The sequence below is a fragment of the Lissotriton helveticus genome, chromosome 4_1, assembly GCF_964261635.1.
Source record: "Lissotriton helveticus chromosome 4_1, aLisHel1.1, whole genome shotgun sequence".
NCBI classification, from domain to species: domain Eukaryota; kingdom Metazoa; phylum Chordata; class Amphibia; order Caudata; family Salamandridae; genus Lissotriton; species Lissotriton helveticus.
This window is the reverse complement of record NC_136063.1, coordinates 1310582641-1310596679: the sequence shown is the minus strand read 5'-3', so window position 1 is coordinate 1310596679 and position 14039 is coordinate 1310582641.

Here is a 14039-nt window from a genome sequence, read left to right as displayed (position 1 = left end):
AGTTGTGCTGTAGAAAATGTGGTTTGCAGACTGGAAGTGGCGTTTCACAAACTTTAAGTGGTGTCCGTAGACCAAGGAAAGAGGTTCAAATACCAGGAGCTGGACCTGTTAACTGTGGTCAAAGTCTATCTTGCTCTGCCCTAAATTGGCCACCCCAGAGTCTGACAATATCACATCGGTTATTTTGACAAAAATACCGGAAACAATATTGTGATATAAAAATATCATGGCAAGATAATCGGAATTTGATAGGGGGAGACTTCAACTCCATCATCTCCGATAGATTGGACTGTTGGCCCCACAGGGACCTGCCATTGGCCCGCACACAGATTCATATTTTTCTGGAAGCGCTGGGTCTCATTGACACCTGGAGGACGCTACATTCCAGAGAACAGCAATACATGTTTTACTCAGGGGCCCACCGCAGTCTGTCGAGAATAGACTTCCGGCGGATCAACTGGGTTATGTCAGAGAGGTTTATCACCTTGCGCGGGGTATATCGGATCACTCGCCCCTGTGGGCCCTGGTGGAGGTGGGGGAGCCACAAAGGGGGAGGACAGCCCCTATAATTTCTTGGTACCTTAAGATCCCGAAGATATACGATAAGATAGTAAGTGACACGGAACACTACTTTCTTGAAAACAAACACTCGGTAGACTCGGCACAAGTGCACTGGAAGGCCTATAAATATTGTAAAAGGACAAGGAGAACCAATTCGTAATGGGTCAGGGACCTTTGGGTAATTGAACTTTTTTCTAAAGACTGTGGTCCCCAGACAAGAAATAGGTGAACGACAATAAATATAGACCCAATCAGTACTATTTTGTAGAAATCTGTCCAGGCGGACAGATATTTAATGTGCAATCAATTCAATATTTACAAAGAATAAACAAGAAGCAGTTTTAAGTGGGACACAAGCCTGTATCCAACTTTAGCAAGAAAGACATACAATATAAAGTGAAGGGTTCAGGCAAGGGAAAATGTTTGTTTTCAGCACATTTCTCATAGAACAAACAGTATATACAGTAAACACCATTACACAAAAATTAGGACATTTTATGTGATATATATATTTTGATGTTTAAGTGTGATTAATATGTGTTTTTGTGAATGTAATTTGTTTAGGGAGTGGGTTTTTGTACTTTACTTTACAGGTTTTTCTCTATGAATGTATCCTATGAGCATTGGGACTTTCCATTTATTTAATAAAGGAAATCTGTTTTGGTTTATAATAGAACAATGCTTTTCACTTTGATTTCCTTTTTTTCTCAGTTTCCTTGTCAGTTAATTTTTTTAAAGACTTAGGGCTAATTGGGGGCGTGGCTTGCGCGCCGCTTCAGCATGGCGGTCCGCGCTTGAGCTCCGTGGCAAGAGGTGCCCGGCCGGCTATTTCTCCGCTCCCCAGCTGCCCTTGTGAGCGGAAACTGTAGTATTCAGCAGCGGAACATGCAGGGAACGGAATGACGGGGTTTTCTTGATGTTTCTGTCACCGGCTGCATGATTTCTGTCTCAGGCTTCAGAGACGCTCATTCTCCTCACGGACGGCCGCCATTTCCAGCTCCTGACGCACTTGGCTTTTCTCCTCAGGAATGATGTCTTGGATACTTTATTGCAGCTCGTGGGGGCTGTCCTGGAAGTTTCTGCTCTGATGCCTGCATTTGGTAACATTTTTTCCTTTTTTATGCTCTTTTCTTGCTACTTGGCTGGCAATTCACTTGGCCTCGCGCTGTTCTCTCAGTGCAGTTCTATTATACTAGTGTGGATATTTTTCGCAAGAACTCTTTGCTGAGCCCTCCTGCTCTACTTGTAGTTATCTAACTCAGTAGCTACCTATCTGCCTTGCATATAAGTCCGCCGCTATTCTCTCCTTTGCGCCTATTGAGCTCAGTGTGCTATATCTATAGTTTTTGGACATCAGTCTGCGCACTTTTTTCATTCAAGTGGTTATTTTTTTTTTTTTCTCAGCGGCTACTCCTTCATGGCTGCCAATATGGGTCGTTCCTCGAATACCAAAGACCCTAAAGATGTTGGCACGTCGCTGAAAAGGCTTAAGTCGGTGTCTCCTACGCCTGAGTCTACTCATTCAGATACTACTTCCACGCTGGACACCATACTGGCACGCCTTAATGAAGTGCATGATATTGCACAGTCAACAAAAACTAATACAGACTTACTGCAAGTGGAGGTGTCTGCTATCAGGAATGACTTTAAAGCCCTCTCTCTTCGTGTTTCGACTGCAGAATCACGGATTAGTTCTGCGGAGGATGGTATGCACAAACACTCCAGATCCCTCAACCACTTGGAGCGCTCAATGGCGGCATTGCGCAGAGATCTTACTGAGCAGGAGGATCGTAATCGTAGATCTAATCTATGCATTTTTGGCCTGCGGAAGATTCAGAGAAGTCATCTTCATCTATGATAGAGTTCTTATCTCATTGGATTCCAGACACCTTACAAATCTCATTTCACAGAGAGTTTGAGATAGAAAGAGCACATCGTGTTCCAACGTTTCGGTCTAAAGCGGCAACCCAGCCAAGAGCAATCATCTTTAAGCCTTTGCGACATCAGCATACTGAACAGATTCTCTCTCATATGCGCAAAGCTAAACAAGTTCTTTGGGATGGACATCGTATCTCAATTTCTCAGGACTTTGCCAGAGATACTGTCATAAGAAGAAAGGGTTTCCTCAATCTTCGTAAACGCTTCTCTGAAATGGGCATTCCTTTTTCGTTTTCTGGTCCATCGAAGTTCCGCATTACTTATAAAGGTCGTTCTAGAATTTTTGATGAACCGGCTGACTTATCTACATTCCTGGACAACCAGCTGGAGATAGAGATGGAGATTCAGAAGGCGACCTCGCAGTCTGCTGGTGCCTCGGGCACTTGATCTGTTTTCTTATTTTTTCTGGCTGTATTTTCTTGTTGATCTGGATCTCTTCTCTCTCATGTTGAGTTTATTTGTTGGTTTTAACTTCCAAGGCTGTTGATAGACTTTTTCTGACTTTTTCTGTTTTTCTGGTATCCGTAAGGGTTTTTGTTCTCTTCTTCTTATTTCTTTTCCTTTTCTCTGCTTCTATCTATTTCTCTTTTTTCTAGTTAGGTTTTCTCCCTTTCTGCCGCTCTTCTGGCCTTTACCTTCGGTCATTGTTTATCTCAAGTACTGTTTGCGCTCTCTTTTTCCTTTCTTTCCTATCTACTTCCACTTCAGATATCTATTGTTCTTATCTACAGTTAGTGTTTGTTCACGTACTGTGTCTCTATTTCTCGAATATGCATTTTGACCTTCATGAATTTTTCTACTATTCATGAGTTACCTCTTGCATTGATTGTTTTCAATCCAGTTTTTTGGATTGTATTCATTCCTATAACTGTGTATTTTGATATTAGACTGCTAACTATAAGTGTTTATGCAAGTTTTCTTAGTTAAGTTTTGCCTATTTACATTATCTAGTTGCTTTGGATTGCTACTTGTGTCAGTTCTCAATCCCTATTTTACTGTTATCTGCTTGATATGGTTTCCTTTAGGTCACTGTTATTTCGAGTCACTTTTCTCTTTTCCTGACGTTTATATCTTCATATTTACTTTGTTTCTTCTCATATGTGTTGTTTTTCTCTATTTCTTTTATCTTTCTATTTCACTATCTTTCCTCCTTGTTACCTATATATCTCCTCTTCAGAGATATATTGTTTTATATACAGTTATAGTTGGTTTGTTCACTATATTGCTATTTTTAGAATATGCATATTGATCGTCACCCATTTATCTATTGTTCATGAGTTACCCTATGCTTTTGTTGGTTCTCATCAGTTTTTCTGACAGTATTCAATACTATTGATATTTCTATTGATTTTAAATTGCTACCTATCTGTGGTTATACAATTTTATTAGTTACATTAAGCTTATTTGTATTATCTTGAGGTCTTTGCGTTGCTACTTGTGTCTGTTCCCAAGTCCTCTATTACTGCTAGCAGCGTAATATTTTTTTGGGGCTAGTGATATCACTCAATTTTCCTCCTGGTGCGGGTCCCTCATTTGCCCTCTTCCACGTTCTCCCTAGTATGATGGTGGTCTTTTTTAGGCCTCCCCTTCTGCTTCCTCTCTCCTTCCTTTCTTTTTTCTTTTCTTCTTTTCTTCTTTCCTCTTTCTCTTGGATTCCTCACATGGCGTCTCCCTCAATGTTTCTTACGCTTAATGACTGGTTCCCTATTTGTATGCGGCTGCTTCTTTGTTTGTCATCCGTGTCGTCTTTTCTTTATCAATATGTATGTCCATGCCGGGTTTAAATGTTTTATCCCTTAATGTTAAGGGTTTGAATCATCCAGTCAAGAGGTCGAAAGTCTTAGATTACTGCAAATCTTTGTCTTCTGACCTGGTTCTTTTTCAGGAGACCAAGGTCACAAGTAGAGAGGCGCTGTCTTTGAAGAAGGAATGGGTTTCGGATGTCTGCTGTTCTGATGCCTCTGGCAAACGAAATGGGGTTATTACATTGGTTTCAAGAAATTCTGGTTTATCTATCCTTTCTTCTGAGCACGATTCTGAAGGTCGTTGGCTATTATCTAAATTGTCGGATGGTCATCATGATCTATACATGATGAATCTCTATGCTCCCAACGTTGATGATCCGACCTTTTGGAAATCTGTTACCAAAAAATTGCATGACACCCCGCACTCGGGCAATCTTATTGTAGGCGGAGATTTTAATCTACCAATGGACCCTCTTTTAGACAGGAACTCTGCATTTAAGTTTCGTCCTCCTAAATCTCACAAACACCTGCTTACTATGTGTTCCCTTACTCATCTTCAGGATGTATGGCGTCTTCATAATCCCACTGGTAGCGATTTTTCTTTCTTCTCTTCGCCTCATTCTTCCTTCTCTCGTATTGATTATCTCCTGGTTCATTCTTCTCTTGTTTCCTCTTCTTCTTCTCCGCTTATACATCCTATTTTGATTTCGGATCATGCTGCGGTCACTTTTACTTTGTCCTCCTTTGTCCCTCAAACGCGCGCTCGTTCGTGGAGAATGAATACCGAAATCTTGCAGGATGCCTCTCAGGTTGATGAGTTTTCTAACGCTATAGATACCTTTTTTCATGAAAATGAAGGTTCTGTCTCCTCCCCAATCGTTCTATGGGATTCCTTTAAATGCACTTTTCGTGGTCAAGTGATTAGATGTATGTCCAAACGGAATTCGGATATTAAACAGGAGCTTCTAGATTTATCATCTCAAATTAAAACTCTGGAAGCCACTTTTCGACAATCTGAGGATTCCTCTTGTTTACAGCTAATAAAACAACTCAAATACAAATATAATACTATTGTTACTTAAAGAGCTCATATTGGTGTACAGGCACAAAAATCTAAGAAACTGTTGTTAAAAAATCGTGCTGGGAAGATTTTGGCTGCTACATTAAAATGTCAGGATTTCTCTTTTAAGTCCTCGCAAATCTCGTCTATCACTGATCACACGGGTTCTAAAAAGTTCCAAACAGGAGAAATACTTGAAGTTTTTAGGGATTTTTATAATAAACTGTATACTCCCTCTAATGTTTCCTCTTTTGACCAATGTCAGGCTTTTTTACATTCGGTCCCGATTCAGTCGGTCTCTGATGATGATCGTACCTCTTTAAATAAGCCTATCTCTCCCGAAGAAATTGTTTCTGCAATCAAAGCTACTCGATCGGGTAAGGCTCCAGGCCCTGATGGTTATCCAATTTTATTTTATAAAACTTTTCTTCCTAAGATTGTTCCCAAATTACAATCTCTCTTTGATTCTTTTGTTAAGGATGGGTCTGTTTCGGGTACAGCTGCTGAAGCTACCATAGTAGTGATTCCGAAAGAAGGGAAGGATCATTCCGATCCCAAGAACTTCCGTCCTATTTCTCTCCTTAACATGGAAGCTAAGATTTTTGCAAAAATTCTGGCACAAAGATTAGAATCCTTTATCCCTCATCTTGTTCATCCTTCTCAAACTGGTTTTGTGAAAGGTCGGCTTGCGCGAGACAATGTACGCACTTTTTGTCATATTCTTGGTGCTGCCAAAAGATCTCAACTTCCTGCCGCGGCCCTAGCCCTTGATGCGGAAAAGGCCTTTGACAAGGTATCGTGGCCATTTCTTCATGCTGTTTTATGCTCGCACAACCTTGGCGGCTCTTTTATTAATATGGTAATGTCCCTATATTCTCAACCTAAAGCTAACATTAGAGTGAATGGTGCTACGTCGTCGTTTTTTAATCTTCGTCAGGGTACTAGGCAGGGATGCCCTTTATCCCCACTTTTATTCTTATTATCTATTGATCCTCTTCTTCGATTGATTGAGTTACACCCTGATATTAAGGGTTTTTCTTTCGGACCTCACTGTATCAAAACTGCTGCATATGCAGATGATGTTCTTATTTTTTCAGACGATATTGCCCTAGCAATTCCTGCTATTTCAAGTACCATTTCCCTTTTTTCATCGGTTTCCGGTTATACCTTAAATAAGGATAAGACGGAATTGTTTCCTTTGAATGCCTATTGTTTCCCTGCTCATATTGGTTCAGCGGGATTTAAATGGCAGTCTACACACCTGAAATACTTAGGAATTTATTTCTGTTCTACTCTTTATGCCACCACTGCCTATAATGAATCTCAGACTCTCCTGAAAGTCCGACGTCTTTTGGATACATGGTCTCCGAAGCATATTTCATGGTGGGGTCGACTCCAGACTCTTAAAATGATGATCACGCCGATTGTTAATTTTCTCTCATCTATGCTTCCGGTTAAACTATCAGACTCCTTTTTTCGTGAAATTGATGCTCTGACTTCTAAATTTCTGTGGAATGACAGACGTGCTAGAATGGCATACAAATTTTTGCGTCGTCCTTGCGACATGGGGGGTTGCAATTTTCCTGATTGGGAACAATATCAAACTGCCTTTTTGGCCTCTCAAGGTGCTTTATGGTTCTGTCCTCCGTCTCTTCATGTCCCTTCTTGGTTGCTCATAGAACAGGAACTTGCATCCCCTTTCCCTACTGCTTCTTTTTGCACGGCATCTACTTTACATATCCTGTTTTCTCGCTCTATCATTCTGGATACAATAGCAGCGGTCAGGAAATTAGACAAGAAGATGGCAATCCCTTTACATAAAAGTAAGTGGTCATCTATCTGGCGGAATTCCAAAATTAAACTCACCATTACTCCTAACCTCATGTCTTATTGGGCAGGTAAAGGAATCTCTCTTGTTAAACATTTGTATGATACTTCTGATGAGCCCTTACCTTTTTCACCTTGGCTCAACAGCATTCTTTAACAAATCTTGACTTTTATACCTTTCTTAAAATCAAAGTGGCCCTTGCCAAGGTTCGTCTTCATCCTACCTCTACTACCATTTCACTTTTTCATATTTGGATTAAATCTGGTCATGTTGCCTCCAAAATTTATAAATTTCTGTCCTCCTCTTCTCTACCTGCACAGACGGTTACCCAACAAAAATGGTTACGTCATTTTGATCCTGCCATCACGGATCATATTTCACCTGAGACTTGGCAATTAATTGGTAAATTTTCTCTTCGTAATAAAATTGCACCTTCTGTAATGCAATCTAAGTTTTTCTCTATGAATCTCCTCCATTGGACGCCTGTACGTCTTCACTCGCTAAGTCTTAAAGATGACAACCTTTGCTGGAGTTGTGGTCTGCTGCCAGGTGACTTCCATCATATGTTTTTTGGATGCTCTTTGCTTCAATCTTTTTGGAACCTAATTCATAAACATCTTTCTCTTATTTTTGGTATTGAGTTCCAACTCTCTTTTCCTTTAATTTTACTGGGCCCGCTGGCTGCCCCTACTCCTCTTCCATTAGATCCAATGGAATTACAGTTGTTGGATCTTCTTCTTTCTATTGCGGTGAAAATCATTCTTATGGAGTGGAAATCCTTCTCGTTGGTTTCCTATCATACATGGTGGGCTTGGGTTTCCTTTTTACGCAGTGCTCACACGTCGGTTGCTCGTGCTCAGATTTCTCCATCTATATCTAGTGGGGTTTGGAAAGCTTTGGATGATTATATGGAGTTGTCCTCCAAAGGGTTGGTTCCTCAGTTTCCTTTTGGTCTGTCTGTCTGAATGTTGTCTTCCAAGTTTCTGGGTTGATTAGTCCTGTGAGTATCCTTTCTCTTTTTCTTCTTCACTCTCTCTTTCTCTTTTCTCTTTCCTGTCCCCTACCCCCTTTCAGCTTTTCTCTGCTCTTTCTCTGCTCTTTCTCTTCTTTCCTCTCTTCTTTTATTCTCTTTCCTCCCCTGCCCCCACTTACACATTTGATAGTGATACGGTTGTTTAGTGCATTGATAGTCACTTTATTTAATCGGACTCTATGCTCTATAACAGGCTACCTTTCATTCTTTATGCATTTACTTTGTTTATTTCTCGAATTTGGCCCCTGATTGTATAGTTCTCGTCCATGAATTGTATCACTTGCATTGTATTTTGTTTCCTTCTACTCTTTATCAATACTTTCTAAATAAAATTTTCTTGAACACAAAAAAAAAGACTTAGGGCTAATTATTGTGTCAGGTGGAAGGCCCCCGACAGTTCGTCGGTGGCAGTCAGCCCGGCATCTGAGGCATCAGTATGACTGACATATTATAATACAGGCGAGGGGATTCCGCTCCAACTCTGAGAGGCTCAAGAAGCCCGTCGAGGCGGAGGGCGAATTGTAATCCCCAAAATGGAGGCGATGCTTGCTCAGTCACCACCGTGGGGATTATGATACACCTTTCTGACAGCCTTTTCATGTTGGCTCTGTCATGAAAAGGCTGTCAGAAAGGGTCTTTGGGGCCCCTCTCAGGGCACCTGTTCCCTGCAGCCTCCACTGTGAGGCCTGGGGGCACAGGTTCCTCCCCCAAACATCCATGCACCATGTGGCAGACACCCCATGGTGCCTGCCACACTGTGCATGGATGTTTAAAAAGTGTATTTTTGCTACTGCGGCTTGTGCTGCAGCCCACAGCACAAGCCACAATAGGAAATATACACTTTCTGGCCCCCATGAAGACAGTTGCATCTTAATTTGGGGAGCGAGACCGACGACTCCTTGTCAGGCAGTCCTGTTTCCGACATGATGCTGGTCAGACGCTCGTCTGACAGGCATCGTAAAGAGGCCCTTTTTCGAATGTTTCATGGTTCCAACATACTTTGGATTGCTTCAAGGGATTTGTATTGAATGCATTTTAACTCTGCATTTTTTGGGGGGCTTTTTGGACAATATTTTTGCCGTTATTGGTGGATGACTATTTTGGATACAGAGAAAGATCTGCAGCTACAGGACAGGTAGTTTTATTTATTTTAATTATTTTGGGTTGGAAATGTAATATTATATTGTTTGCGTAAATATTATTTGATTGTTCTTTGGAATTGTTTGTTTTTAATGTGTTGTAATTAATTCATAGAATGAATTGAGTTTGCTTTTAGTTTCTTGGTTTGCGATGTTTACATGTTTTTAAGAATAATTTATATAATATTTTATTTTTTTCAGTCTCCATTAATTTAAGAAAGTATATTTAAATCTTTGACTGATGTAATAACATATTATATTTGTTATTTTAAAAAATTATTTGTTATCTTGGTTCACATTTTGTCATAATGTTTGGGACTTTGGTTGGTTATTATTTATTTTCTCATATGCTTTTGGCTACTACTTCTAAGTAATCTATTCCTTTGTTATTTATGAAGATTTTGACTTTACATTGTAGCATTCCATAAATTCTTTTGGTTTCTTTGCTAAGTGTAGGGGCAATTTGGCTACCTGATTGCTCCATTCATACTTGTTGGTAGCTTTGCTCTTTTTGCCATACTTCTATAAATGTATAGGGTGTAGGTTGGATTCTGCCTAGTGTGGAGTGGAAGGCATTGTGCCATCTTTCCACTGCATTGTTTGTTTTGGCTTCCTGTACCAAGGTGCTGTCATAGACATTCCGGCATGGAATTTGGGTTGGCGTCTGTGTCTGGAACGATGCAGCCTGCCTACCCAAGTTTATTCGAAATAATCCATTAGGGAGCTTAGTTTGTTTTCTTTATATTAGTTTGTCTTCATTTTGCTGGTATTAAGGGCTTTATATTAGTAAATTGTAGCAGTTGGCTACCTCTGTGACTGGGACATAGGCTATCACTATCATTTTGTTTATTTGAAATGCAAATTGACTGTTTGTACAATATTCTACACTTAGGGGTCGATTAGGATGGCGGACGGAAATGGCTACTGTCCGCCATGGTGGGGGAAATTTTACTCCCGGCCGCGCCGCGGAGATTCCGCGTTTGGGATTAGGATATTCATGTCACGAAACTCCGACCGCGGCGGACGGATCATAACAAACACCGTCCGTGGTGGACGGAACACATCCAACTCCGTCCGCGGCGGACGGAGTCCAATGAACAACCACTGGCGCGGACGGAAATGACAGCGGAAAATAACACATGTACCGCCATACCTGTGAATACTCCGTGGCCGCAATTAGGATTAATCCGCCCGGTCCACGGAACTCACAGCCATCCACGTCCGCGGCGGAAAGAATGCTACGATCACCACAGCACCACTGCGGAAGGCCAACACGCACAACATCCCTAGCGGCAAACAAATGTCAGGAAGCCGACCGCTAGTCCAAAGCAAACATACCAACATTGACAAGGCCCCCCCCCCCAACATCAAGCACAAGCCGCCATGACACGTCCCAATTATCCAATAATGCACACTAGTCAACACGCCCACCTACCACCTGACTGCCAACAACCATTGAGACACGACTATAAAATGACACACACACGCTACCACAATCCTTTGCATCACAGCATTGCTGCTAGCAAGAGGCCAACATCGAGATACTGCAAACTCACATAGAAGACACACAACCACCACCCTACCACACCCACCACACAAACACCCACCACACAAATCCTACACATCACACACCACACACCTGCACCCCCCAACTCACTCAACTCACACACTGAGCACCACACACCATGGCACCCAAAAAAAAAACCAAATTCACGGAGACAGAGTTGAGGGTAATGGTAGATGAAATACTCCGTGTTGAGCCCCACATCTTCGGGGCCCAAGTCCAGCAGACGTCCGTGGCGCAAAAGAACCACATGTGGGACAGGATCGTCACTCGGGTGAATGCCTCGGGGACTGTGCCGAGGACGAAGCATGACATCCAGAGGCGGTGGCATGACCTGAAGACCAGGGTCAAGGGCATCCGAGCCAAAAACTTTGCCCGAGCAAATCATACTGGCGGTGGCACACCCCCGGAGCCCATACCCTACACCGATTGGGAGGAGAAGGTGCTGGTGATACTACACCCAGAGAGCCTAGACGGACTTGACGAAGGAGAAGAGACTGGTGAGTACAAACCAAGCACCACGATCAGCACGACATGGTCAGGCTAACACAACTGAGAAGAAACATCTCCTATGCCCCAACCCATGCAGGTTGGACACCAACTCACTAACATGTCCATGGCTCCCAACAGGCCCCCATGCTCACGGGGTGGGTGGTGGTGGTGGTGGAGGGCGGGGTGTGTGAGAGGCCCAAACTACAACTCCCAACAGGCCCCCATGCTCACGGGGTGGGTGGTGGTGGTGGTGGAGGGTGGGGTGTGTGAGAGGCCCAAATTACAACTCCCAACAGGCCCCCATGCTCACGGGGTGGGTGGTGGTGGTGGTGGAGGGCGGGGTGTGTGAGAGGCCCAAACTACAACTCCCAACAGGCCCCCATGCTCACGGGGTGGGTGGTGGTGGTGGTGGAGGGCGGGGTGTGTGAGAGGCCCAAACTACAACTCCCAACAGGCCCCCATGCTCACGGGGTGGGTGGTGGTGGTGGTGGAGGGCGGGGTGTGTGAGAGGCCCAAACTACAACTCCCAACAGGCCCCCATGCTCACGGGGTGGGTGGTGGTGGTGGTGGAGGGCGGGGTGTGTGAGCGGCCCAAACTACAACTCCCAACAGGCCCCCATGCTCACGGGGTGGGTGGTGGTGGTGGTGGAGGGCGGGGTGTGTTAGAGGCCCAAACTACAACTCACAACAGGCCCCCATGCTCACGGGGAGGGTGGTGGTGGTGGTGGTGGTGGTGGTGGTGGAGGGTGGGGTGTGTGCGACAGGAAACAGAAATGTCTACAAATGTACATAACCATGTAATGTCCACATCACTGACCAGCTCTATCTTGTCCCTCAGGTGATCGTCAACTGACTGGGGAAACCAGTACCCGGCCGCCAGCCTCGCCTCCCACACCTACAGGACTCTCTGCTGACGAGGACACAGGCAGCTCCGGTTCGGAGGATGGAGCGGGACCAAGCACGCAGCCAGGGCCATCTGGCTCACAGGGACTCCCGGGACCGACCAACGTCGCAAGTGTCACACCAGCGACACCTGTCTCTGTGATCTGCACAGTCCCCACCACCACCAGTACCACCAGTACCACCAGTACCACCAGCACCACCAGCACCACCACTCCTGCCGGTGCCACCCAGCATAACCCAGCACACAACGCTGGTCCATCGGCCCCACACACAAGCAGGGTGAGTGGGCCACAGGCAACGGGACATCAGCCAATCAGGCGAGCCACACACCGCCGTGCAGAGGAAGCACAGCTACCCCAGCCAGTGGCACAGTCCCTACAAGCCCTTGCCAGGTGCCAGGCGTCATACGACCGGTCCCAGGCAAACGCAGATCGTGCGCACCAGGACTCGGTGGACAACAACAACATCCAGCGCGAAATCTGTGGCATCCTTGGCCAGATGTTGCAGATCATGGGGCAGCAGGCAACGATGTGGAGGGAATGGGTTGCCCGGAACAACCCCCCCCCTCCACCAAGTGTCGTAGCGCCACCGCCACCGTCACCTCCGCCTCCACCGCCACCTCCGCCTCCACCGCCACCGTCACCTCCGCCTCCACCGCCGCCACCACCACCTGTGCCCCTGGCGACGGATGTGGCCCTTCAACAACCTGCCCTCCCAGCTGACTCTGTACCACCTCAGAGACGGAGGGGCCGGCCGAGGCAGGAAGTGGCTGAGAGCAGTGTTGGAGCGCCATCCACACGCTCCAAGAGGGGACGACCATTACAATGTCACCGCCTGTGCCAGACATACACCCAGCTAAGTATCCTGTCCCACAGACCATCATTCCAACTGGTCTGCTGGACTACCCTGACACCCCCCAATGTGGTGTCAGCACGGACATTTCATCTGCCATTACCTTCAACTCAAACTCCCTCCACCCCACTTACTTGTAAATATTCACCAGCACAGAAGCACAACCTGTAAATAAATAGCACTTACTCACACAATGATGTTTTGCCTCCATGTTTATTCACATGATTGCCTTCAGAAACAGACCTAAACAGGTTCAGGGATGACAGTCGTACATGATCATGGCGCTGCGGGAGTGACCTAGAGAAAATCAGAGACAGCAAACACACGTCAGGAAACAGATTCACACACATCACAACACAATGCACAGCAACATTACACAAACGACAACCATCACAAAAGCATGGGATGAGAGCACACACATCATGGAGACTTGTATGTCCAAAGAAATGAAGACACACATAAGCAACCATCACAAACAAGAACACCCAGCTGATTAACCCCACATCCACACAACACCAGCAAACATACATGAGGCATTGTCAACCGCCACTAGAGGTAGTAACTCACATTCAAGGGAAGTAGCGATCTATGAGCTGGCGCCTCTGGTCCACACCTTCCTCCTCACCACTATCCTCATCAGTCGACATGGGTGGGATGGGGGGCCGAGGAACTCCTTCGTCTTCAGGGTCCAATAGCAGTTCTATGTCATTGCGTACTGCCAGGTTGTGGAGCATGCAGCAGGCAATCACGATCCTGCATACTTTTCCTGGTGAGTAAGGCAGGGCCCCTCCGGTCTTATCGAGGCACCGAAACCGAGACTTTAGCAGTCCAAAGGTACGTTCGATGACTCTCCGTGTCCTTCCATGTGCATCATTGTACCGCATTTCACCCGCTGTTCTCGGATTACGTAGGGGACTGAGGAGC